This window comes from Eretmochelys imbricata, chromosome 8 (assembly GCF_965152235.1).
Source record: "Eretmochelys imbricata isolate rEreImb1 chromosome 8, rEreImb1.hap1, whole genome shotgun sequence".
Lineage (NCBI taxonomy): Eukaryota > Metazoa > Chordata > Testudines > Cheloniidae > Eretmochelys > Eretmochelys imbricata.
In genome coordinates, this window is record NC_135579.1 from 22,499,709 (window position 1) to 22,524,768 (window position 25,060).

The 25,060-nt window shown below is 45.8% G+C and overlaps 1 protein-coding gene across 1 annotated transcript in view; it reads left to right on the top strand.

Annotated features, from left to right (window-relative positions):
- The first annotated feature begins 2,167 nt into the window (after positions 1 to 2,167).
- HTR4 (5-hydroxytryptamine receptor 4) overlaps positions 2,168 to 25,060 on the top strand; it is a 215,942-nt gene continuing 193,049 nt past the window's right edge. Inside the window, exon 1 of the mRNA XM_077825045.1 lies at positions 2,168 to 2,196. The gene's annotated coding sequence lies outside the window, so the exon portion shown is untranslated. The remainder of the gene's footprint in view (positions 2,197 to 25,060) is intronic.

Genomic DNA, 25,060 nt, shown 5'->3' on the forward strand with positions numbered 1-25,060 from the left:
AATTCATTAAAATTAACCTTCAACTTTGGGAGGGCTCCTCTCAGGCCTGTATAGACCAATGGATAGAGCCTGTGCTGTGGGGCCAAAGTTTGACAGAATCTGGTCTGTGGTTAGAGACAGCATTTCTTCCTGGATCCAACCCTGCAAATAATTTTCTTAACACATAATATATTATTATTCTTAATCTTGCATTTCATTACTAAAGTGACTAACATCTAATAAATGTACGTAATGAACAAAAATAAATTGTATCGTAGCCTTGTGTGTCAGATTTTTTGCAACTAGGTTGTTAGAGCTGGTGGAAAAAGCTGACAAATTTTCACAGATCATTGTTGAAAGTTTTCCATCCAAATCTCAACCATTCTATGAATGGGTTGGAAAAGGGAAAGGATGAAAGATTGAAAAAATTGGGGGTTTTCTGTGAAAAATGTTTGTTGTATTTTGGAAAATTTGAAAAAGTTCAACCACCAGTATGTGCTGTAATGTGGTAACCTTCCTCATAAACACAGGCACCTTTATAGGCTGTCCATTTTCCCATACTGAGAACCCTAAATTTTCACTTTGGTGTAAAATGCCCTTTTATATCCCAACCTAAGTGGCATTCTGAGTATCCAAAAGTTTGACTGGAACACCCTATTACAGTGTGGTCCTCCTCTGAAGAATGCCTGTATTAAAATGGCACCTTTTTTTACCCTAATCCTGCAGTGGCATCCGCCTGAACTCAATTAAGCTCCTTGCAGGGTCTGAGGTCTGCTTAGGTTGATGTCATCATGGCAGGACTACGATCTTATTCAAGAGACCTGTTCTCATTGTGTATCAGAGTCCTATCTGCTGACATTCATAGTAAAAACCAGTTGATTCAAAGATAGAGTGTGCTTTGGATTCTGACCCATCTTGTGCATGATCAACAGTAGGGGTTACTAAATTCCAGGTAGTCACAGCTGGATAAGCCTGTTACTGGAAATGTGATTGCACAGGTATCACTTAGGGTGTAATCTGAAGACCACACAGTTACACAGAGATAGCTGTGGCCCTAATATGTCCTGAAGAGTTGGAGATACTGGTGATGATAAGCTAGGTGGAAGGACTGCAGCTTGACACTCAGAGCCCAGGCTGAGTCTGCAGGGCTGGCGGTTAGAGAAAACAAATTTTCTTTGGCAAACAGAGCTGATTTGGATTGAAAATCACTGAGACAGTCAACAGGAGCCTCACGGTCACATTTTCATAGCCAGGTCAGACAAGAACAGGACTTAGGGTTCTCCTGTTTGAAAGCTGCACTCCCTGTTATAGATGCGCTCACAGGGCAGAACTGGGATCCTGATCTGGGATTGTGAAGACACCCTCGTTTAGGGCGCTCACATGCGGGGTTTTGGCTCAACCCCGTATTTAAGTGAGCATTTTCAAAATTCAGAGCAGGATTTAGGTTCAAATTTCCAACACCCGGAAGATGCAGGAGCCTGTGAAGCTGGAGGCCCACTTCTCAGCAGGCCACAGAGCTAGTTCCATGTATGACATCCGCTGAAGATCTAGCCCCGGCTCAGGGTGATCTGGCTACTCCGTGTCCGTCTGTCTATCTTCCTCCCTACTACAGAAACGTCAGACTCGTCTTCCAAAGGAAGGAGGAGAGCTGGGAAGCAAGTGCTAAGCTGTCCGCAGGACGCCGCAGGCAGGCGGGGACTTCCCCAGCCAGTGACCCGGCAGTGTGACGGCGGAGAAGAGTTGACGCTCTCCGGACACGCAGCGAGAGGCTCCCGTCCCCAGAGCCCGGCTGGAGCAATGAGGGCACGGCCGGGTGCGCGATGCCCGCTCCGCACCGCCACTGCCCGTGCCGCCGCTGTCCCGCCTGCCCCGCTCCTCCCGGCTCCTCCCTCGCTCAGCCGGCGGGCGCGGCTGGCAGGCCGCCGGCCGGCGCTGATTGGCTGCCTCTGAAAGGCGGCGCCGGAGCATCCAGGACTTAGGAAGCCCGGGGAACCGGCGGCGCGGTCAGCCGGCGGGGGAGCTGCTGGTCCGTGCGCTCGTGGCTGGCCAGCAACTTGGCTGGGAGCGGGGCCAGCGAGCGGCGCCTGCCCGAGGGGAGCGGGCTGTGGGACAGGCCGGGGAGGCAGCCAGCCAGCCAGCCAGCCCGCGGGAGGATGCAGACGGCCGCGTAGGGAGCTGGGCCATGCCCCGGGGGGCCAGGCTGCGCACACGGCAATGGTAAGGCGCCGCTGCCCTGCCCGGGGTGCAGCCCCGATCCTGCCAGGGTCCCTTAGTGAGCGCCCGGCCCGCGGAGACCTGCCTCTCCGAGGGGCGCGAAGGGCCGTCGGGCTGTCGTCGGGCTTTCTCCGTCTGCCCCGCGCGCCGGAGGGGCAGGGATGCGGCGTGGGGCCGGAGTGGCTCCGGAGGCAGTGGCGGAGTCTGTCCGGGGCACGTGCTCCGAATTAGACTTGGGGTGGCGGGACTGTGGGTGTGCGGCGGACAGGAGGAGCTCTCCCACGGGGGCAGACTTTGAACTTGGCCACCTGCCGGGTCAGTTCCGCGTCCCTTTCACACTGAGGAACAAACACCCCATCCTCCGTGGGGAGGGCAGCTCCCTCCGGCCCGGGCAGGGGGCCGAGCCAGTGCGCTCCTGGGGCATTTCCACCTCCAAGAGTTGCGGCAAGACAACTCCGCTTTGTAGCTCTGATTCCGGCTCACGCGTGCATCCCCCGATTGATTCACGGCAGGAGGATACAATACAGAGAACTAATGCTCGAGGGACGAAGAAGCACAAGCCAGGAGCTGTTTTCAGCCGGCGTTTGAGAGCAGGGCTAGGCTCGCTGAAGCGGAGAACTAGGGGGAGGGCTGGTCCACCACCTGGCAGGAGCTGTAGAGGAGACGGCTCTGGCCCCAGTAGTGACCAGACTGCGTGGAGAAGTGGCCCGTTCGAGTTGGGCAGAGAGTAGGGAGGAGACTGGCTGGTGCAAGCCCCGGAAAAAGGGGGCCACGGTTCTCCTTGCCACTTGGTGCTACTCAGCAGTGGCACGGGCGTTGGAGAGAAGGTGTCTCTCTCTTGCGCTCCGGCTTCTAGTCTTATCTGAGTCCGAGGGTGAGAAGTTGGTGCATCGCCTTGCTCTTGGAGCCTGCGAAGCCCTAACCGCGGGTTGATTTCCTTGCAGCGTGAAGCAGGAGTGTAGCTGAGCCGTGAGGGAGGACGCTGTCCTTGATCAGAATGCCATAGGCAACGGAGTAAATGCCTTTACGGGGTCTCCGTTGTTCCTGGCCTTAAAATATTCCATCAGTAGATGCACTTTGTCCAAGAGACTGTGGCTAACAGTCAACCCACTGCAACATATTGCCCTCTCTGCCCAAAACACCCCAGAGGCAACAAGTGCTTTTAGTCTGAGGAGCTCAGGGGAACACTTTTCAGTCTGACTGTGTTTGATAGGGTGTATTCTGAACAACCATGATGTTACTAATCTCTGATTACCGGCTAGATACCACAGCATGTGTTACCGGGCCAAGTTTATTATTATGAGGTTACAATAGCAAACCACCACCAGACTTTGTATATGAGTGTAATTCTTAAATCTCTAAGCTTCATGGGCCAAATTGATCTGCCAGGTAAATCCAATGAAGTCAGTGGAGTTACACCAAGAAAGAATTGATCTAATTTTGTCTGATTTTATTGGTCAAAGTTTATAGAATTGCATATGTAAAAATACTGTCATAGTGATTGTACATGCATAGGGAAAGCTATCTAATTAGTGATTGTCTGGGCAAATGCCTACAACTACAGGTGCAAGGTTTGTGTCTATAATTTTGGGCACAAACTACAAATCCAGTCTATTGCTTATATGGTGCCAGAAGACTGACTTAAATGGCAAAGCAATAGAAGGTGGAAAGTACAAGTTTAAATGGCATGTACTACTTGATGGAAGGAGATCTCTCTAGCCATTTTGTACTGCCTTCGATCACCATAGTGTCCAGGTACCTCCCCCAGGTTAATGAATTGTTATAGCAACATCCCCTGGTACCCTTGACTTGATGTCACCGAATGTGTCTGCTAATATTTTCAGTCAGCTGGAATTGTTAGTAATGATCCAGGTGAAGGTGAGGCACCTGTGACTGTCTGTTATCTGCCAACTGGCAACAGCAGTAGAGAATGCAGATGGTGTATCAAGGAGTGTGCAGAGAAAGAGGGGTTTGCTGGGCTCTGCTGGAGTTGATAACCTTCATTTAATTAAGCTTATATTAGAATTGCTGTTGCTTGCTTGAGGGATCAATGTTTTCTGGTGAGTAATGGTGCTATTGGAATTAAAACAGCTTTCTACTTTGACAATCACATCCACAGAGAAGGGCTTTCCATGGTGTTTGGATGTGATAGGGCAAACCTGTGGTCACTGCAAACTCCTGTGACTGAAGGCAGGGCTTAGTACTCTCCTCCAAGTCAGACTCCACATCACCAAGGACCTGAACTAAAGTCATGTGTGGGTGTCTTTCCATTCACTCCAGTGGGCTTTGGATCATGTCCTAAGAGCATGGCCACTTCATGGATCTGAGCGTTGTGAAGAGAGAGTATCTATCTCCTTCCGTGGATGTTCTCTCTGTGAGAGAGACTGAATAACTGGAGCATGAGGAGCCCCTTCTGGAGAGCAGCTTGAGAGAGGTTGAGTTTGAACTGGCAGTTTTCTTTAACCACAGAGCCATCTTTTATGGCTCCAAAACAACTTTCCCCCATGGAAAGTTCATAAAGTCTGAGGAATTAAACATGCAGCTGCAGTTTTTGGCTGCATCAGTGCAGTCAGCAGAAGATAAGCTCTAGTTTATCAGGTCTGAGCACCGAAATGAAGGGGTGGCAGCTAACCTGGGTTGGCTCTGTGGAGCATGTGATGTCATGACTTCTTCATTTCTCTTATTTCATGGAAGGAAGTGGACAAAGCTTTACGTGAATATAATCTTGTGTTTAATGAGGGGACAAGGAAAGATTTAATTACTCAATCACTTTGGCAGCTGACTGCAATTGCCAGGGATAGAGGAGACTGTGAACTGGTTTTGATAAAGGTTACTAGGTTTTATTGTTTCTGAATGATGACTCTGTTCCCAAATCCACTCCAAGGAACTGGCTGCAGTCAGGTCTGAGATTCAGTCCCTAATGAAGGTTGTCTTGCAGTCTGCATAAGGCTGTGAAATACCAAGGAACTGAAGAGTTCACATTGTACAGCACCTAAAGCCCACAAATGGGCTTGGCTGCTGCATCTCTTCTCCACTTTAAAAGCTGAAAGGACCACTGATCGGATTTCCCTGTAGCATTCCCTCCAGGAGGGGGAACTCACGCTATCCTCCGCGGTTAGCACTATATCCTTTGTCTCACAGAAAAATGTGCATACACTATACATGTTGGTTGATTTTTAACTAAAGATTTGATAAACTTGTCAATTTCCTTTCAAATAGTTGATTACTAGGGACAGATCTAACTGTCTGTGATCCTCATGGTTTTGTAAACAATGATTTAAAAGTGAGAAGAGAGTAGTTCACGGACATCTCTTGCTCATTTATTCAAAATACCCTAGGATGTCTCCAAACAGTGCACTGTGCTAATGTATGCCAATTCTATTCCTGTATCCATTGCCCTGGTGTCTTCCCTCCCTTTGCCCCCGCCCCGCCCTCGACTACAAGGTGGTCTACATCCACCTGTCACCACTTGTACCTATTTAGGATCTCATGTGCTACCCTTATTCACGTTGTCCTGCTCTCCATGAGTTGTCCCTTGGAAATCTACAGGACTGCTTGGAGAGTCGGGTACTAACCAACATGAGTAAAGGTGACAGAAGCAAAACCCTTGATTGTAAGCTCTTTGGGGCAGGGACTGTCCTTTATATCTGTACATAACCAGTGACCCCTTTTTACTGGGCTAACCCAATACATTTAAAACAAAGTTTAAACTTCTTCCCATGACTCATCATAAGTCTATGGAACTCAGTGTCACAAAGTGTTATTGAGCAAAGACCTTGGTAGGATTCAAGGAGCCAGATCCACAGCTGGTGTAAATCTGCAGAATGTCAATTGATTTCAATGGAATTGTGCCAATTTAAACCAGCAGAACATCTGGCCCAAAGAGTTTAGTAATGATTTATATGAATAATACCTCCATCAATTGTAATCCTAGCTAGTTTAATCTACCACACCTATAAACCCTCATGTGTCAGGGCATAACTCAACCACTACCCTCCTTGGGGTTAGGAAGAAGCTCTGTAGACTGCTCCATAATTATCCACTTCAGATTTTCTTGCACCTCCCTCTGAAGCATCTGGTACAAACCACTGTCAGATAAGATAGCCGATTAAAGGGATCATGGTATGAGCCACTGTGACCATACCTGTGTTCCTTTGTTCAGCTTGTTAGGTAATGTCCCAAACTTAAAAACAAATCTGCCTCAGAGATCCCCAGATTCCAGGTAACATGGCTCTAGGGAAATGGGCTGTCTATTGAAATTAAACAAAGATAGATGCCTATCTAGAAACCTTGTTTTGCATTTTGTCACTATGCCTGGAAAAAAAACAACCTTGCTTAGAAAGGCAGTGGGACAAGAATACAAGAATTAGTCTAACAGAGGGAGTATTTCCATTTCTCCTAATAGTTGCTCTATCTTTAGATAGTCAGTTATATTTTAACTCACCCCCTTTCTTTGCCTCAGCTCTGCTCTCATCGATCTGATGCCCTCTCCTTTATGGCTTATGTAGAAAAATAACGTACATAGTGGTAAAAGCGTCAGAGTCCTGTGGCACCTTTTAGACAGATGTATTGGAGCATAAGCTTATGCACCAATACATCTGTTAGTCTATAAGATGCCACAGGACTCTGCTGCTTTTACAGATCCAGACTAACATGGCTACCCCTCTGATACTTGACATACATGGTGGTAATTTTTGAGTTGGATTCTTGTGAAAAGTGGATTCTAAAAGGTAGGAAGGTGTCCAGTTAATTGGATTGTGACCTATTGACTGCCACTATTCCATATAATCTTTTACCTAAGTTGCCGCTGGTGTAAATTAGTGTCCCTCCATTAGGGTTAGGCTTAGACCCATATGCTCAGTGGAAGTCAATGGGACTTGTGGCAATATCCTGTCTGATACATTTTCATGCTAAAAATAAATATTGCAATGGTCTCTATTTTTTTTCCTTGTTAGTCTCTGTTCCCTAGGGTGCCCTTTAGTCTCATGACACCTTCCACTACAAATGCCTTGGTTCTCCATATTGCACCAATGTGTGCATCATGAGGTGCAGTTTGGTGTGCATTACCTCCCAAGAGGTGGAGAAGGGACAGTCAGTAGCTTGGATAACATGAAACTGACTCCCATATTTTTGAAGCAGCTGACTTGAAATTACACAATGTGACCAGATTAATTAGACTTATTGTTTTAACAAATTTCATTTGGGGTGGGGGTGAATCCAAATGAATAACAGTGGTTGCAGACACATGAGTTACACTGGGAGACAAATCCAGCAGTATACAGTGGAAAGCAAATTAATTTGAGGAAAAGACAAATTGAACTTCGCCAGCTTTATGTAATTAGGGAAACAATTACAGAAAATAGCAGGAGGTGCAATCAGCAAGTAGCAGTGATGGAGGCTGGGTGCAGGGTGACAGCTGTTCTCTAGGGATGTAAGTCACCCAATGCATAGGGGCACCATGAAGCAGATGCAGCCCCACTCTTGTCCTATTTTGAAGGCTTCTTAGGGGAGCAAAATGGCAATAGACCTCGTGCTGGGCCCCCTGCTCAGGAGTGACTTCCCTCTTGTATCCCTGTTGCAGTCTGACTTAAAAATGTTTATTTTTAATTACTTTTACAAACCTTTCCAGTTTAAAATGTTTGTTTTGTGCAGCATGGGCTGGTTTCAAAGCCCATTCATTGGCAACAACGGGAGTCTTTTTCTATTGACTTCCACATGCTGTGGATCAGGTCCTGTATTTCACATGGCTTACATACATGTTCTGTGCTCAGCATTCTGCTGGCACATCCACACATACTTTCTCACTCCACCTCACTATTCTGTACTCCTCATCATATGGCCTGACTTTCAGGCGTGCTCCACACCCACCACTCCAACTCAAGTTAATCAGAGCTGCGTGGGCTCAGTAGCTCTGAAAATCACACCTGAACTGTCAGGCTTGTACACCCATCCTCTCCCGTTCCCACATCCACTCTGACTCCCCATCCTCTTCCTTGCACACCTCTGACTTGGTGGCCCACGTTGATCTTCGGTAGCGTGAGAGCTGTCCAGCCAAAAAAAACAGTGCAAAGCTGCAGTCACAGCCAGCAAGACTAGAGTGCAGACCCACTAGTGCTCAAGGTTTATGCTGCAGCAACATGGTTCACAGCAGCAAGTGCTGGAACTGTTATCTCACAAAGAATTCATCCAAGCTTAGAAAAAGCAAAACAAAGAGACAGCATGGGGCAACAAAAAGGCATTTGCTCATTCCAGCTGCTCCAACTCAGTTTACTCAGTCATATCACTGTGGAAAGGCTCATTATTTTCTTAATTCCCCCCCCTCAGTTTGAGATGGTAAAGAGAAGTCCTGCCCTCATTACAGTTCCCATGGAGACAGATCTGATGCTGTACTTCAAAGAGGGGCTGGGCAGGCAGCTGGCATTTTTGTCTCCGCTAGCAGAACTCACTGTCTGGGAGGATCCTACTGCCTGGCTCTGCACCATCAGTTATCTCGGCAGTCTGTTGCTTCATCCGCTAACTAGGCTCCCTTAAAGCCAACTAGCAAACAGTAGGAGCTTTGCTGATAAGGAGGAAAAGATCCTGTACCTGTGCTATGCCCAAAGTTGATGTGAGAAAATTCCCACCTCTGTAAAGTGCTGCACATTAATTTGAATGTAGTCTGGTGCCTGGAGCACAGAACACAGATGTTGCACATTGGAGGAGTCCAAGGATATGTCTACACTACCCAAAAAAAGTGTGTACTTAATTCAAGTTAGCGAATTCTGCTTAAAATAGCTGTGAAGACACAGCAACTCCACTTTTTAAATTCAGATAAGCAACTTGAGTTCAACCACAGTCCTCTCTATAGGCTTTAACAGAAAAGGGGTAGACAGGGAATCAGAACTCCTGGCTCTGACACTGACTTCCTCTGTTGTCTTTGGTAAATCCTGTCTTCTTATTCTATCGGTATAATACGGACTTACCTCCCTCACAGGGTTATTGTGAGAATGATTACATCACCTTACCTCTGAATTTAGCCTGTAAATTCTAGAATACTTATCCAACTATAACACTCATGTCCATAAAATGTGAACTGGACAAATTTTGACATTGTCCCTTTAAATGTCAAATCAGCCACTCTAGTAGTGTAGGCATCAACAAAGGTCCTGCTGTTTTTTCCCTCCAGTAAATTAAAGCACCTTGCAGAGATGAGAGAGGATTTCCTGATAGCCTGCTCTGGGATATTCTTCCTCATCTGAATAGTCCTCCCTCATGCCACGAATGCGTAGAGTTTGGTGGGACTCATTGGCTGAGCAAGCATGTACAGGATTAGGCCCCAGGTCTGTAATTAATGCAGCAGCAGGAGGGGATCCAGTTTGATTTAATACAAGTCTAAACTTTTAGAAAGTTTGCAGAGTAAATTACTGAAATCTGCTGAAACACAGGCCCACTTTGTTGCTGCACTGGTTACAATTGTCATAGTTTCCATCATAAAATTTTCCTGAGGGGTGGGGCCGGGGGAAGGGGATGGTTTGAAAAGCAGCACAGCTGATTTCACTGAGATCAGGTGAAGTGGCAGACTGTTTCTTTTCATGTGTTCATTTTGCAAAATGTTGTCACTTTAAACCCTCTTTTTTGAGGGGCAGAGGAGGATGGGTTTCAATAACTCAGAGCTGGACTCCAGGCTTAGCAAAGGCCCGGGAAGCCAAAATGAGATGTCTGTTGTGAGTCACATTAAGTTGCAAAATGTACATCCTGCTGAAATCCTTTTTATTCTGTCTTGATGCATGAAATGTTTTTCTTTAACAGGGGGTTCTTAGCCTCTTCCATACTGTGATACCATCTTGTAAGAGAATGGTTTAGCCAACCTCTCCTATATGTTTTGAGCCCCACTTCCCAGCGTACTCAGGAAGAAAGGGGGGAATGATCACAATGCCCTTGGAACCTGATTGTGAGAACACCTAGTTTATAGAACAGGGAAGGTTTTGGTGAAACTCTAACATACTCTTCGGTTCCCAGATAAACCGTCCCATTGGTAATGGATACCTTTTGTGCTATATGCAAAGATGATGGGCCAGATGCTCAGCTGGTGTAAATTAGCATAGTGCTATGCTGATTTATGCCAGTTGGGAATATGTCTGTCTTTTTCAGAAAAGGAATGAAAATTGATCCAAAGAGGGTTTCATCCTTTTTTGGTGGGTAACTATTGCTCAGAAAATAGATTCCATAGATTCATAGGGTGAAATCCTGGCCCCACTTAAGTCAATGGGAGTTTTACCATTGACTTCAGAGCCAGAATTTCATCCAGAGATCATAAAGTCACAGGGGACTATAGTGATCATCTAGTCTGACTTCCTGCTTAAGACACAGGCTATAGAAGCTGAAAAATCTGTAAGAAAGACACACACAAGAAAAATTTAAACTGGCTGAGGATTTGGATCTAAAATGGCACCAGTGATTCATTGTAAATCAAGGGAGAGGGGGAATAAAAAAAGAAACCAGTATTTGAAGAAGGAAATTTTTTCCTTTTAATAATTAAAAAAAAAAAAAAACCTGTTTAAAAGTGTACTTCACTGAGAGAATTTCCAGACAGCACATGTAAAAGTGTCTGGAAAGAGAATAAAAAGCAGCAACTTCAGGCAGTGGTTAGACCTCCCGCTCTCCTTTCATCCCCGGCACTACGCTTCACTTTAGACTTTTCCTTGGAGCTTTGCTTTGTGGTCAGGACTAGCATTTTTATTAGGTTTTGTGCAATGTTAAACTAAGCATTTATAAGACTGAGAGCCCAGCTATATTGCATGAGGACAGAATCTGGTACCCTTCCCCATGTCAAGTGATGGCGTACTCCTCTAGCAGTCCCACTGAAATCAGCAGGATGACGCCGTAAGGTGCTACTAGCTGGAGTAAAAGTATCCAAAGCAGGCTCACGGGGATAAGCAAAGCAATAGATGGGACATTTTAGCCATCCAGTGTCCCATTTGCTGGTGTGATGTGCCGGACATCCACCAGCACAGATGGAATACCTTGATATTCTGTTACAACCAAGGGCAAATGCTCAGCTTAGGAAATGTTTGCAGCATGTGGGGCATCCCACAAATGCCTCCCCATGGATAGGAGTGGCAGCTCCTAGGGGACTTTGCATGCCTTGCTGGAGCCTGAAGGATGCTTTTGCTCCTCTCTGCTCCAAAGGCACCACTCCTATGTGGGCACCAACCTGGCAAATTTGGCTGACAGCCAGGTACTCGCAGACAGAGTGGCTTTGAGGAGAGCCATTAAGGAAGGAATGACTTGAAAATGCTGCTAGTTAATCCCCACCCAAAGCCATAGCCATCCAACACAAGAAACCACAAACCAGGGAGTCAGGGAGCAAATGGAGATAGATCCTATTAGAGAGATTCTGAGGACTGAATTGGTCATAAGAGGCTGAACTGCTCTTAACACTTTAGGAAAAAAAAAAGAGGAGTACTTGTGGCACCTTAGAGACTAACCAATTTATTTGAGCATAAGCTTTCGTGAGCTACAGCTCACTTCATCGGATGCATTCGGCATCCGATGAAGTGAGCTGTAGCTCACGAAAGCTTATGCTCAAATAAATTGGTTAGTCTCTAAGGTGCCACAAGTACTCCTCTTTTTTTTTTTTTTTTTTTGCAGATACAGACTAACATGGCCGCTACTCTGAAACCTAACACTTTAGAATGATCCCTTCAGGGCAGGGGTGGTGATAGGGCAGTGGGTGGGAGGGGAGCTTCCTCTACTACTGCCTTTGTTGTACTTACTCTGTGGGTAGTGGACTTTGGCCTCAGTGGTTGTGATTCTAGAGCCTTTTAAAAGCACAACTCCGCTGAAAAGGACAGCAGGGAAAGATGTTGGTTTCAGCTATTCTTAGGGAAGAGGCAGAGGCTGCAAAATGGAAGGAAGAGAGGCAGATAAGATCCAGAGCCTTAACTGGTGCTATGTAGATGGATTAGACAGAGAGCATTTCTCTTCTGTGGGATGCTTGGGAACAGCTGTTCTTTAACAGTATTGTGAAGAAGTGCTGACAGCCCTCTCCCAGCCTTACATAGGGGAACTCTTCCTAGAAAGCAGGACAAGATTTTTACACAGGAAATATATTCCTGGACAGCTCTCTTCCTTTGCAGAGGCTCTGACATCTGGTGGGCAATTGGACATTTTCCGTATTGCACCTGTCGCCTGACAGAAATCAGATGTTTAACTGTTTGTCAACTGTTAATCCAGTGGGATGGAAAAAGAAGATGTTAATAGGGCAGCTTCCTTTTCTGGAGAGTGGCAACGACCATAATCTCCTCCCTCCCTGGGATGTTTACAAAGCCTAATGAATTAATCTTTACAAGGGCTCTATTGGTGCAGAGTGATACGTGCGTGCTGAGAGTTATGATACTCCCTGTGCTCTAGCTAGGAGGATGGAAGCCATGTGTCTGATTGGGTGTGGGGGATGTAAATTGCATTTCTTTGGGCCAAAGAAGTCCTGATCTTCCCCTCCCTCCCCCCAGGAGAGCATTTCTCCAAGAGAGGTCCGGTGGTGTTACCAGGTACAGGAGCTGTTAGTTTTGGGGGCAGGGTGAAAACTGAGAGAGGATGCACGCATTGGTGCCCTCCATCTAGCCAGAATTGCCTACTTCCCTGGTAGGGTGGATTGCATCTGCTCTCCTCTGCTGCAGCCTCCTTCCCGGGTGAACTACCAGCCATCGGGGGCCCTGGGTCAGGGTGTACATGGCAAAAACTGGTTTGCACCTCAGTTGAATCTGTCCCTCTGTCACTTTCTTCATGAGAAACCTTTCCCAGCATCAGTATCGATGTGGACCAAAAGAGAATTCGGCACTAATCAGTAGTAAATCAGCCCTTAAACCCCAGGAAATACATGGCTTTGCAGTGCAGCTGCTTCTACTGCTCAGGGAGGGACCCTCTGGCCAGGTGAGCTACCCACCATGAAAGTCCAGAGGTAAAGAGAATGTCTGGAAGAACAAGCCCTGTGAAGTTGGTTGCAATATTTAACTGGTCATGCATAGGGTGACCAGATGTTCTGGTTTTTAAAGGGACAGTCCTGTATTTAAGCCCTCCTGCAGGTGGCCTGACTTTCTTAAACAGGCATATTGGCTGATATTTTCTGTCCCCCCACGTCCCCAACAGTGTTGGTGGGCCCTACTGGTGGGGGATCCAATGATGGGGGGTGAGTGTGCAAGGCTGGTGGTGGGGCCCTTGACCTGCTTCCCCTCTCGCTGTCCTCTCCCTGCTTTGCCCCTTCACCCTCAAGCCCCACTGCTCCTCCGTTATTCCCCCATCACCAGGGCGCATCCCGTCCCACTCCCAGCACTGTGCAGAGAACCAGCCCCTGGTCAGCACGCTCAGCTCATGAACAACTTGGCCGGCAGGCTCCTTCCTTCCTTCCCCCACTGCCTCTGGCTGGGCCAGCACGCCTGGAAAGCCCAAGACTCTCCAGCCTGCAGTGCTGGCCAGGAGGAGCCGAGCCTGCATGTGCCAAAGCCACGCACAGTACTGGGACAGGGAAGCCTCTCTGCCCCTCAGCTAAACTCTGGAGGGGGAGGGGAGGGGAAGCAGTTTCCAGACTGTTCATGCCCCAAACCTGTAGGCTCCATAGCAGCCCCCGGGGCAGGCGCTTAGCACTCTTTTTGCACCCCTGCCTCCTGGGTCTTGCCCCCAGGGAGTGCAGGGCAGCTCCGTCCCCTAGGCACCCTCCCCTGCTGACCCACCTTTCTGGCTGGGTTTGCTGGAGCCCTGCAGTCAGGTTCCCTGGGCCCTGGTGCACAATGCATTGTTGGGGCTTAACCCCTTCCTGCCCATGCTGTAGCAGGGCGGAGAGGGGGACAGGAAGTTGCTGGGTTATATTGGTGGCCAGAAGTAGCTTGGAAGTGTTAGCTGGCTTTTGACACTGTGCAGGCAGGAAGGGACAAGCTGCTTCCAGCTTCACAAGCAGTTGGGGGAGGAGGGAGATGAACTCTGCACAGACACAGGCCAAGTCCCGGCTCCGCCCCTCCCCCACTCCTGCCCTGCAGCAGGAAGCAGCTCCCATCCCTTCCTTCCCGCACAGTGCTGAAAGGCTACTGCTGGCCACATTCTGGTATGAACTCTGGCAGAAATCTGAGGATGGGATCTTGCATCCCCCCCTCCCCACCATGTGTTGCCTCAGGAAGATGCAGTGCCAGGTACCAGGAGAGGCAGGTTTGTCCTGGGGACCCAGTCAGTCATGGAGGGTGGAGAGCACCAGGCAGGGAGGGTCAGGTGTCGGTCAGTCACCCCTCCCTCTGTGACAGAGGTGTATGGGAGTGTGTGTCACCCCTCCCCGGGTGTATGTAGAGGCTATAGGTGTGTGCCACCCTTCCCCATGTGAACCCTAAAGCAAGAACAAAAAATAAAGTCTCCAGGAGACACCACTGTGTCTCAGAAAACACATACAATCTGCACCGAACACAAACTCGCTGCTGGCCTGTTAAGTCATCTAAGTCATTAGAGATGTAAAGGTGCACTACATGGACAACAAAGGCATAGTTGTCACACAGATAAACGCAGCATAGATTAGTTATGTTTATCTTGGGTACTTATGGCCCCCCATTACCACAGCATCTTATAGTCTGACATATTTATCCTCCCACCGTCTCTGTGAGAGGGCAGTACTATTACCAACATCTTAAAAGCTGAGGGAATGTGACTTGCCCAAAGTCACATAGGACAACTATGGCAGAGCAGGGACTTGAAGCTGAGTCCTAAGCTAATGTCCTAAACCATTAACAATCCTCTTCTTAGGTTACAGTCACAAACTCCTTTGGTCCTCCCCTTGACTTTACATTGGCAGCTGATAGCAGTTCCCTCAAATGCCATGCAACTAGTAGTCTGTGTGTCCTGCTCTCATCCCACTTACACTCTTAAAGGAGAAGTAACCCATTCCACCATGACTGCCTTGAACACCAGTTCTAACAGCCTATCAGAGCATTTGGGGTGGCAGGTGACGGTTTCTCCTCCAATCGAGTTTTCACCCTAACTCAGTCTTGTTTGTTTCAATTGTGAATTCTCCTCTTATTTCCCCATCATTCCCATATATTTAAAAATAAGAAATCCCAAATCCAGCAGTGCTTGGGAGAAGCTCAGGTTAGCCATGAACATCCTCATGTCTCCTAATGGCCAGACCTTGAGGGGGAGGTAAAAGGTGGGGGAGTCATACTTCTGGGAAGTCAGAGATGTTCTTTTCTAGGGGCCAAATGCCAAAGTCCATACTGAGATTTCACTTGGTTCTTACTGAGACAAAACTTTTGATTGAAATTAACAGACTTTTGAGCAAAGCAAAACCTGAATGAAGAATCCAGAATTTGTCTACCTCAGCTTGTGACGCATGACTAGGAACACTGAAGCGGCTGGGGTTCTAGCAGAATGGAGCAGGGGTTGATCTGAATCCAGGCATCCATCCAAGTGAAAGACTGCAAAATTGGCCTCTAGCATCCGGCTGATTTGACCCAAGGGACAATGCATAAATATCTTTTTGGCTACATCTAAACGATGAGCTATTGGTGCGATTCCCCGCACACATGCACGTACTCGCGCTAGGTCTTATCAGGCTAGCATGAGTGTGTGTATAAATCGCCGTGAAGCCATGGTAGCACAGGCAGTGATGGTGGCAGCACGGCTGAGCTGTGCCAGGAACTGGTAGGTACATTCTCCACATGGCTAAGCCATGCTGCTGTGGCTACGCAGCTATTTATCCTCGCATTAGCGCCCTGAGAGTGTGTATGAGTATGTGGATGAGAGTTGGGAATTACATGCCTCGCTCGTAGTGTAGATATAGCCTAATTGACATAACTGATTTGGAGAGAAGGGGCTGTCACAAGATGAGGATGGTGATGGGTAGTGGACATTCATTGCTGAAGAGGTGATGTCTACATTTTCATGGAGAAGGAGAGATGAGGGATACACAGGGTTGGTTTTAAATTGTCTTTCTCAGGCTTTCCAGGAGATGTCAGCAGCTCTAGTACTGAAGGGTGTTTCCTTGCTTGTGATGCAGTAGGAGACATGAAGAATATGTAAACAGGTTAGAAAGCCTGGTCCATCCTCTATGTGAATATGGAACTGGGATTCAGTGACTATGCCCCTGTACCATTGAAGCCAATGTGAGATTTTCCATTGAGTTGAAATGGGAGCGGAATGGTCCATTATGTTAACTGGATTATTGGTGGTGGGTCTGGCAGAATCTGTTTACAACATTCCTTCTCCGTGAGACAGAGACGGAAAGACAAGTCCCTCCCAGAGCACCATGATAGGAGACTAAGGCCAGGTCTACGCTACAGACCTATATCAGTAAAACTATGTTGCTCCAGGGTGTGAAAAATCCACCCGTCTGAGCAACATAGTTCTACTGACCTAGTCCCCATGTAGACAGAACTATGTCAGCAGGACAGCGTCTCCTGCTGACATAGCTGCCACCTTTCAGGGAGGTGGATTATCTATGCTGACGGGAGAAGCTCTCCCATCTATGTAAGAGCATCTTCACTACCGCTCTGGCTACACTAGCACCTTTGTTGGTATAAATTACATTGCTCTGGTGTGTGGGGGAAAAACACCCCTCTGAACCATCTGAGTTACACTGACAGAAGTGCTGGTGTGGACAGCGCTGTGTTGGTGGGAGACACTCTCCCGCTGACATAGCGATCGCTGCTCGCTGGGGGTGGTTTAATTATGTTGACAGGAGAGCTCTCACATCAGCATCGAGCGGCTACACAAGCAATTTTTACAGAAGTGCAGCTGAATTGGTATAGCTGTTCTGTTGTAAGCTCGCTAGTGTAGACATGGCCTACACCGATGCAGCTGCTGCATGAAGCCAAGCCCTTTCTGAAGTCACAAATGGTTGTACAGCTCTTTGAGATCCTTAGACAGAAGGTGCTATATACACTCTGTTCAAGAGGTGTTAATGGACCACTTTATCTTGAATGGTCCTTTACAATATGTGCTAACTACTTATGCTAAAAGAAAAGGAGTACTTGTGGCATCTTAGAGGCTAACCAATTTATTTGAGCATAAGCTTTCGTGAGCTACAGCTCACTTCACGAAAGCTTATGCTCAAATAAATTGGTTAGTCTCTAAGGTACCACAAGTACTCCTTTTCTTTTTGCGAATACAGACTAACACAGCTGCTACTCTGAAACCTACTTATGCTAAACAATCTGTTCCACCTTGCATTTTGCTGTGATGATGGGAGTACCAGGAAAAGCTCTGTGGCTGGAAAGCTTGTTTCTCATTGGACTAACTTCTGTTGGTGAGATAGACATTACCTCACCCACCTTGTCTCTCAAAACTACTATGAAAGATCACGTAGAAACATTAGCTAATACAGAATGTAACAACACCACTTGTGTAATGATACTACACAAAGAGAGAGAACGCTGTGCTTCAGGGAATGCACTGGTTACTAATCTTTTTCAGAGCACAATTCAGGGTTTTAATTTAAGCTGTTTGTTTTGATCCTGCCTCTCTTGGCAATAAGGTGTACTATTTTAACAGCTGAAAGCAGCAGATAAGCTACCTTTGCATTCCTGCTTGCACTTTGGCCATAGCTGAGGATCGGCCTCATGTAAAGATGTGCACTTTGGTTAGAATTGTTTTCAAGGGATGGTGAGTGCACAGTGTTCTGCATGTGATTTCACAGTTTATTACCTTGGCCATGATGGGCTACTGCAAGCTGAGGATGATGGCTCTACAGGTGTAGCATTGTTGCTTAAGGAGAAACTTTGCTTAGCTGGCAGAGAAATTGTTAACTATTGCAGACAGTGCCCAGAGCTTTTCACATGAAACAACAGAACTCTAGTATCATATTGTATCAGAGATTTAAAAAAACTTCCAAAACTTGTTACATTTTGGATTGGGCTCTAATGTAGTACATGAACTGGAACCATAAACTCACTGAACATTAAATCCCACCAAATGATGGTAAATCCATCCTCCTCATTCTATCCACTCATTGTACTCCACACCTGAACATAACCATTATATGAACAACATACCCTCATATCTCAATGTCTGTACTTTGACTCGTTAATCTTTTACCCCCAATCGGGGAGATTGCAGATTATGTATTCCTTATGTCACCTGTTCCTAAACCGAATTTCAAATTTCCCTTGATAATCTGTACCTTATTCCCTGATAACCAGAAACTTCTATGCTTAAACTCTGTACTGTTTTTTTACTTCAACATTATCTTAATAAAATTATTAAATCTGTTAAAAATGCAGGGACAAAGGTGAGATTGCTTGGGTGCCAGCCACAGATATTTTTTTTTCTCTCTGTTTCAGGCTGCGTATATTAAGATTTGGTGCCAGAATTGTTTATGTAACCTTAACTTGTGAATTCCACAGCATTTATTTATTTTATTTATTTATACAGATGTGTTCAGTGATTTTTTTTTTTGTTTCAAATTATGTTTAATAACCTCAACTGCAATTAAAAAAAATTCTTTTGGAATTATGACATTGGAGTGCCCACAGGCTTGCATTTGCACTGTAATGTCATCATAAGGGGATATTATCTATAAACTTTGATTAAGATTACAGCGATATGCTGTATGAGCTGTAAAGGCTGGATGGTAAATGTATACTTCATGAAAAACACTGCTCAGCAATTATTCTTCAAAACATTAAAACCGAAATACAAGAAATCAAAAGGAATTGGGTCCAGATTAAGGGTCTAGCTTCCTGCAAATTACATTTTGCTAAAAAAAGATATTTGTATATAAGCTGAATCCATGAAAACGGGGAAGTTTAAAAACTGACTAAATGATACAAGTCTAAGTGGATTTTCACATAGAATTAGCATTCAGGCTACAGTTTTGATAGAGTCATAGATATTAAGGTCAGAAGGGACCATTATGATCATCTAGTCTGACCTCCTGCACAATGCAGGCCACCAAATCTCACCCACCCACTCCTGCAATAAACCTCTCACCTATGTCTGAGCTATTGAAGTCCTCAAATCACGGTTTAAAGACTTCAAGGTGCAGAGAATCCTCCAGCAAGTGACCCGTTCCCCATGCTACAGAGGAAGGCGAAAAACCCCCAGGGCCTCTTCCAATCTGCCCTGGAGGAAAATTCCCTCCCGACCCCAAATATGGTGATCAGCTGAACCCTGAGCATGTGGGCAAGACTGACCAGCCAGATACCCAGGAAAGAATTCTCTGTAGTAATTCAGATCCCACCACATCTAACATCCCATCACAGGCCACTGGGCCTATTTACCATGAATAGTTAAAGATCAATTAATTGCCAAAATCATGTTATCCCATCATACCATCTCCAACATAAACTTATTGAGTTTAATCTTGAAGCCCAGGTAGGTCTTTTGCCCCCACTGCTTCCCTTGGAAGGCTATTCCAGAACTTCACTCCTCTGATAAACACAATATGTTGATGAAGTGTCAACATGGCTTTTGTAAAGGGAAATCATGCCTCACCAATCTACTAACATTTTTTGAGGGTGTTAACAAGCATGTGCACAAGGGTGATCCAGTTGATATAGAGCAGTGGTTCTCAAACTTGATCCCAGGCTTCAGTCTGTTGAAATCCAAAACAGCTGAGATATTTATTAACATACCACTCACTGATCACTTGGAGAGAGAGAGAGACTTTTGCTTGACTTCTCCCACATTTAAGAAGAAAGTTCTGTCGCCTCTTCCCTCCATTTTCTCAATAGTTTTTAAGTGAGAGTTTGTTTTCTAAAATTTTCTCTCCTGGGGCCTGATACTGACAGCACTGCTCAGCATAAGGGTGCTCACTCTACAGCTGGTCTCATTGAGTGGGGAGCAGTTGTGCAGTGCCATTCAGTGTGAGTATGGGTGGCAAATAATTGTTAGAAGGCCTAACACCTGTGTGTCTATGGGACACCCTCCCAAAGGCTCTTTTGGACAGTCCTTTCATTCGTCTTTCACCAAGCTCTGAAACAGAAATAAAGGAGCTCCAATTTCTGGTTGCTTTCTCCAGCATCTGCCATTGGACCAAATCCTGAGGTCCTTACTCAGGCAACCCCACCAATTAACTGAATGGACCAGTGGTGTGGTTTTCAGAGATGTTGAGTCCTTCCAGTTCCCATTTAAGATTGCAGCTGCTTAGTATCTCTCTGGATTTTACCCTAGTCCTGTGGGACTTGTGACTTCAGGGCTTCAAAGATTTGGCACCTAGAGTTTACTTTTATCAGTAAAGGAAGTCACTCCACTCTTGCTTTCACACTATCAAGGTCACAGGAATTATTGGTGCAATAAAGTCACCTTTTAATGAGGGGGAAGAACTGGAGCTGGGTATGACAAGGAAAGTTTTAGCACAGATCCCATCAGCAACTGTGTTAACATTTCAACACAGCCCTGACTGTGAGACAGAACAATTATGCAAGATGATAAATGAAACAACTTAGGAACACCTGTGCCAGCATACACTGCTTGGGAAATTCCAACTCCAGAACAGACACTGTATTTTGATACCATGGGGATTGGGACTTTATAAATACCTAGAAAGATAGGCAGATAAGACTGAACTTCGGTGCTGCATGATGATTTTGATTAGAGTTATTATCCTGCTGGAGGTAAACAAAGTAAAATTATATGCTATAAATAAGTGTCCCTGACCTGTGGCTGGGTCAGTTCACCATCTGTACACAGAACTGTAATCTCTGTAGGGATCTGACACTACCTGGCATCTCTGCTGAGATCTGTTTGTAATGCTGTATTGAGTAAGGCTCTCTGAAAATTTCCCATCACAACTGTGTTTAACAGAAAATTGGATTTTCAACTAAAATTCTTTTGTGAAAAGTGTCTAATCTTTGTTTGTTTGTTTTTGTTTGGGGGGGAGGGAGGGGAAACAACAGAAAACTGAAATATTTCAGTTTGGACATACTGCCACAGTGCCTTGTGGGAACAGTAATTCAGTTGCCCTATGTCCTTCCATGGCTCAGGTTCTCCAGCAAAACTACATCTCCCTTGATACACCATGGACAGGGCTCCCATTGTGGACTGCCTCCCTTCTCCAAGATGGCAGAACGTGGTGCATCCTGGGAGATGGAATCTGAGTTGGGAGCTTGGCCTATAGATGAGAATAGGACCATGAAGCACCCAAACTACAAGTCCCATGAGGGATTGCAGCAGCATTTCTGAATCAAAATATTTTGGTTTTCAGCTGAATTTGTTTTTTTGACTGAAAGTTTATGGTATTTGAATTTTTGCCAAGAACTCTACATTTTTCCATGGAAAGTTTAGTAGAAACTGGTTTTGTTTTGTTTTCATCAACATTTTCAGCTGACAAATTGACCATTTTCTGACCAGCTCTCCCATTTACATGTAAGCCAATGAGAACAGTGAATGAAGGGCAACTTTCAATGGTTAAGAAAGAGACAGCAGGAATAAAGAGAGACCCAAACGACTTCTCATAGCATGTTTTCCTTTTTCCTTGTTTGATTCAAAAATGCATTTCACTGTGGTTCCTGGAGATTCACTGATTGCTTAGAGCATAGAAGATTAGGGTTGGAAGAGACCTCAGGAGGTCATCTAGTCCAACCCCCTGCTCAAAGCAGGACCAACACCAACTAAATCATCCCAGCCAGGGCTTTGTCAAGCCAGGCCTTAAAAACCTCTAAGGATGGAGATCCCACCACTTCTCTAGGTAACCCATTCCAGTGTTTCACCACCCTCCTAGTGAAATAGTGTTTCCTAATATCCAACCTAGACCTCCCCCAGATGCTGTGGACCAGATCTTCAGCTGGTATAAATATCTATTGCTCCATAAAATCTCTATGGCGCTACACTGATTTACATCACCTGAGAATCAGGCCATGTGCCTAATGCTTACTTGTGTATAGTTATAGTTTAGCCTGTGTACCCAGGCAGCCTATAGGAAGTTGGAAACAAAGTTTTGGGTTTTTTTCCTAATACTTCCTGCCCCGTTGATTCAATGGGCCACATCAATCATTTCAGCCTCAGCTAGTACACTAGAAAGTGTTCCTCCATTACTGTGTATTGGCAGGATTTTGTCTCTTAGTTCTGTAACAGGAAGTGATGAGAAAAGGAGTACTTGTGGCACCTTAGAGAATAACCAATTTATTTGAGCATAAGCTTTCGTGAGCTATAGCTCACTTCAGCGGATGCATACTGTGGAAAGTGTAGAAGATCTTTTTATACACACAAAGCATGAAAAAAATGGGTGTTTACCAATACAAAAGGTTTTCTCTCCCCCACCCCACTCTCCTGCTGGTAACAGCTTATCTAAAGTGATCACTCTCCTTACAATGTGTATGATAATCAAGTTGGGCCATTTCCAGCACAAATTCAGGGTTTAACAAGAAAGTCTGAGGGGGTGGGGGGAGGATAGGTTACCTTGCATAATGACTTAGCCACTCCCAGTCTCTATTCAAGCCTAAGTTAATTGTATCCAATTTGCAAATGAATTCCAATTCAACAGTCTCTCGCTGGAGTCTGGTTTTGAAGTTTTTTTGTTGTAATATCGCAACTATCATGTCTGTAATCGCGTGACCAGAGAGATTGAAGTGTTCTCCGACTGGTTTATGAATGTTATAATTCTTGACATCTGATTTGTGTCCATTTATTCTTTTATGTAGAGACTGTCCAGTTTGACCAATGTACGTGGCAGAGGGGCATTGCTGGCACATGATGACATATATCACATTGGTGGATGTGCAGGTGAATGAGCCTCTGATAGTGTGGCTGATGTTATTAGGCCCTGTGATGGTGTCCCCTGAATAGATATGTGGGCACAGTTGGCAACGGACTTTGTTGCAAGGATAGGTTTCAGCTTTCTTAGGTCCTCCCACTCCCTACAAATCAGTCCTGATGAAAACTTTGTGAATACAGACTAACACGGCTGTTACTCTGAAAGGAAGTGATGAATATCTCGGGAGATATTCAGACTTGGCTGGAATAGCAACTGCCTGGAGATTTTGCCACAAAGCCTGTCTTAGGGCCTTTTCAGTCAATTTCTAGATCCAAGAGGTCTGGATCCGTTCAGATGAAGTGATAGACAAACCTCAAAGGGCTGAGAGGTCTGGTGAGAATGGATGCTTATCTGCTTGTGTTCTCACAGAACAATTTCTAGGATCAGGAATGCCTTCTGAATGAGGGGGGAGTGCTGAAAATGGCTTGATTACTTCTAAATATGGAAAGCTGTCTCCTTCCCCTCCAAGATTTCTCATCCCCTCAAATAGTCCCAGTGAATCAGTTTGGAATTACTCCATGACATGGGCATGACAAAGACTAACAAGAAGTGTCCATTTTGAAGATTCAGTTTTTGGTTGTACTATCGCTGTGCTGCTCAGTTTACATGGTGTGTGGGGATCTACTAAAGGCTTCAAGCTTTTCATGAATGCTTGGCTATTTGCAGCCATCTCTGCAAGTTTTGTCCTGTATTGATTCTGCTGTTCCACATGACAGACAGCTCTCTCTTCTCTCCCCTTTTCAATGCCAGCCATATTCTGCTGATATTGTGCTTTGCATGTCCACACCTATAGCCATTTAAAATGCCATAGATAGTACACAGCTCTGGGTACTACAAAGTACATTATGAAATCTTCACAGAGGCTTGATTGAGGGAATGCTTGATCTAGGTCAGCACAGAGAATCCTTAACCCACGGTTAAGTGCTCCAGTGGTCCTGCTGCCCCAGCTTGGGTGCCAGTAGGGGAGAAGTTAATATCTGAAATGAAGCTAGAGCCCTTTCTTCTTTCACTAGCTCCTCCCAGATATGTTGTTTTTTTCTTCTTCAGGAGGGTAGGTAGAGAGGTTCTGATTTGCTGATGTTTCCTGAAACAGGTGCATGTGGACTCTGGTAATTACATGACATGAGAAAGGGCAAAAGGGGCTGGATACAAGTGTGGGCTGCTGCACATGGAACTGCAGGGTTGTCTGAAATGCATCAGGAAAAAATAATTGCCAATTGCACTTTGCCACAGGCCTTCTCAGGATTACCTTAATAGAAAGCAGCTTTCTTAGGTCCTCCCACTCCCTGCAAATCAGTCCTGATGAAAACTTCTTGGTCAAAAAATCATTGCTGGCTACATTTACAATAATCGGTGCATGATTCAGAGAAACCACCTTCTTCCATTTAGAAGAAACAGTCTCCTCACCTTACTACAGTTATCAGGTGCATTCTGGAAAATACTGTTCGGATGCTGTTGGTAGTTGGTAAGCACAGGAAGGCTGTAGTGGTCTGGGGAGGGCGGGTGTTGCCTAGTGGTTAGATAAGCAGGCATGGGTTCCAGTCTCTGTTCTGTTATTGATGTGCTGTGTCACTTCCCTGCTCTGACTCCCCCTGCCCCCATCTGAAAACTAGGGATAATGAACGTTAACCGATGGAGGATGAGGTGGGTGTTGAGGCCTAGTTAATATTTCAGAGCCTTTTGCCATCCTTGGATAAATTAAATAATTCTGCTTTTGTTCCAATAGTCCATATCCCTGTTCTAGTCAATCTGGCAGTCTGGAGATAATACTGAATTAGCTGGCAAGTGTGTGGAGGGAAAGAGGTGGATGGAGGAGGAACAAACGCTCCTCCCACTTTCTTCTCTTCTCTGCTGCCTCCCCACCCACTTTCTCCTGGGGCTGGCAGCAAACCCAACACCTCAAATTGACTGGATCACTCTCATTTATTCACTCCCTTGCTTTTTCTCTCTGCTACGCCAACTGACAGATAAGGCGTGAAGTCTTCTGGGGCATTTGGCTCTGTAACCCTTTCCCTTCTTCTGCATCTTAGTTTCTCCATCCCATCAGTTCCTTCCCTTGACCAAGGCAGTGTTCCTCCCCTTCAGCAAACGGCTGGTCCCCGCCATAACTGTTTGGGTCCCGGGACATTTTTTACAGCTTTTGTTTAATAAAATAGTAATAATAAA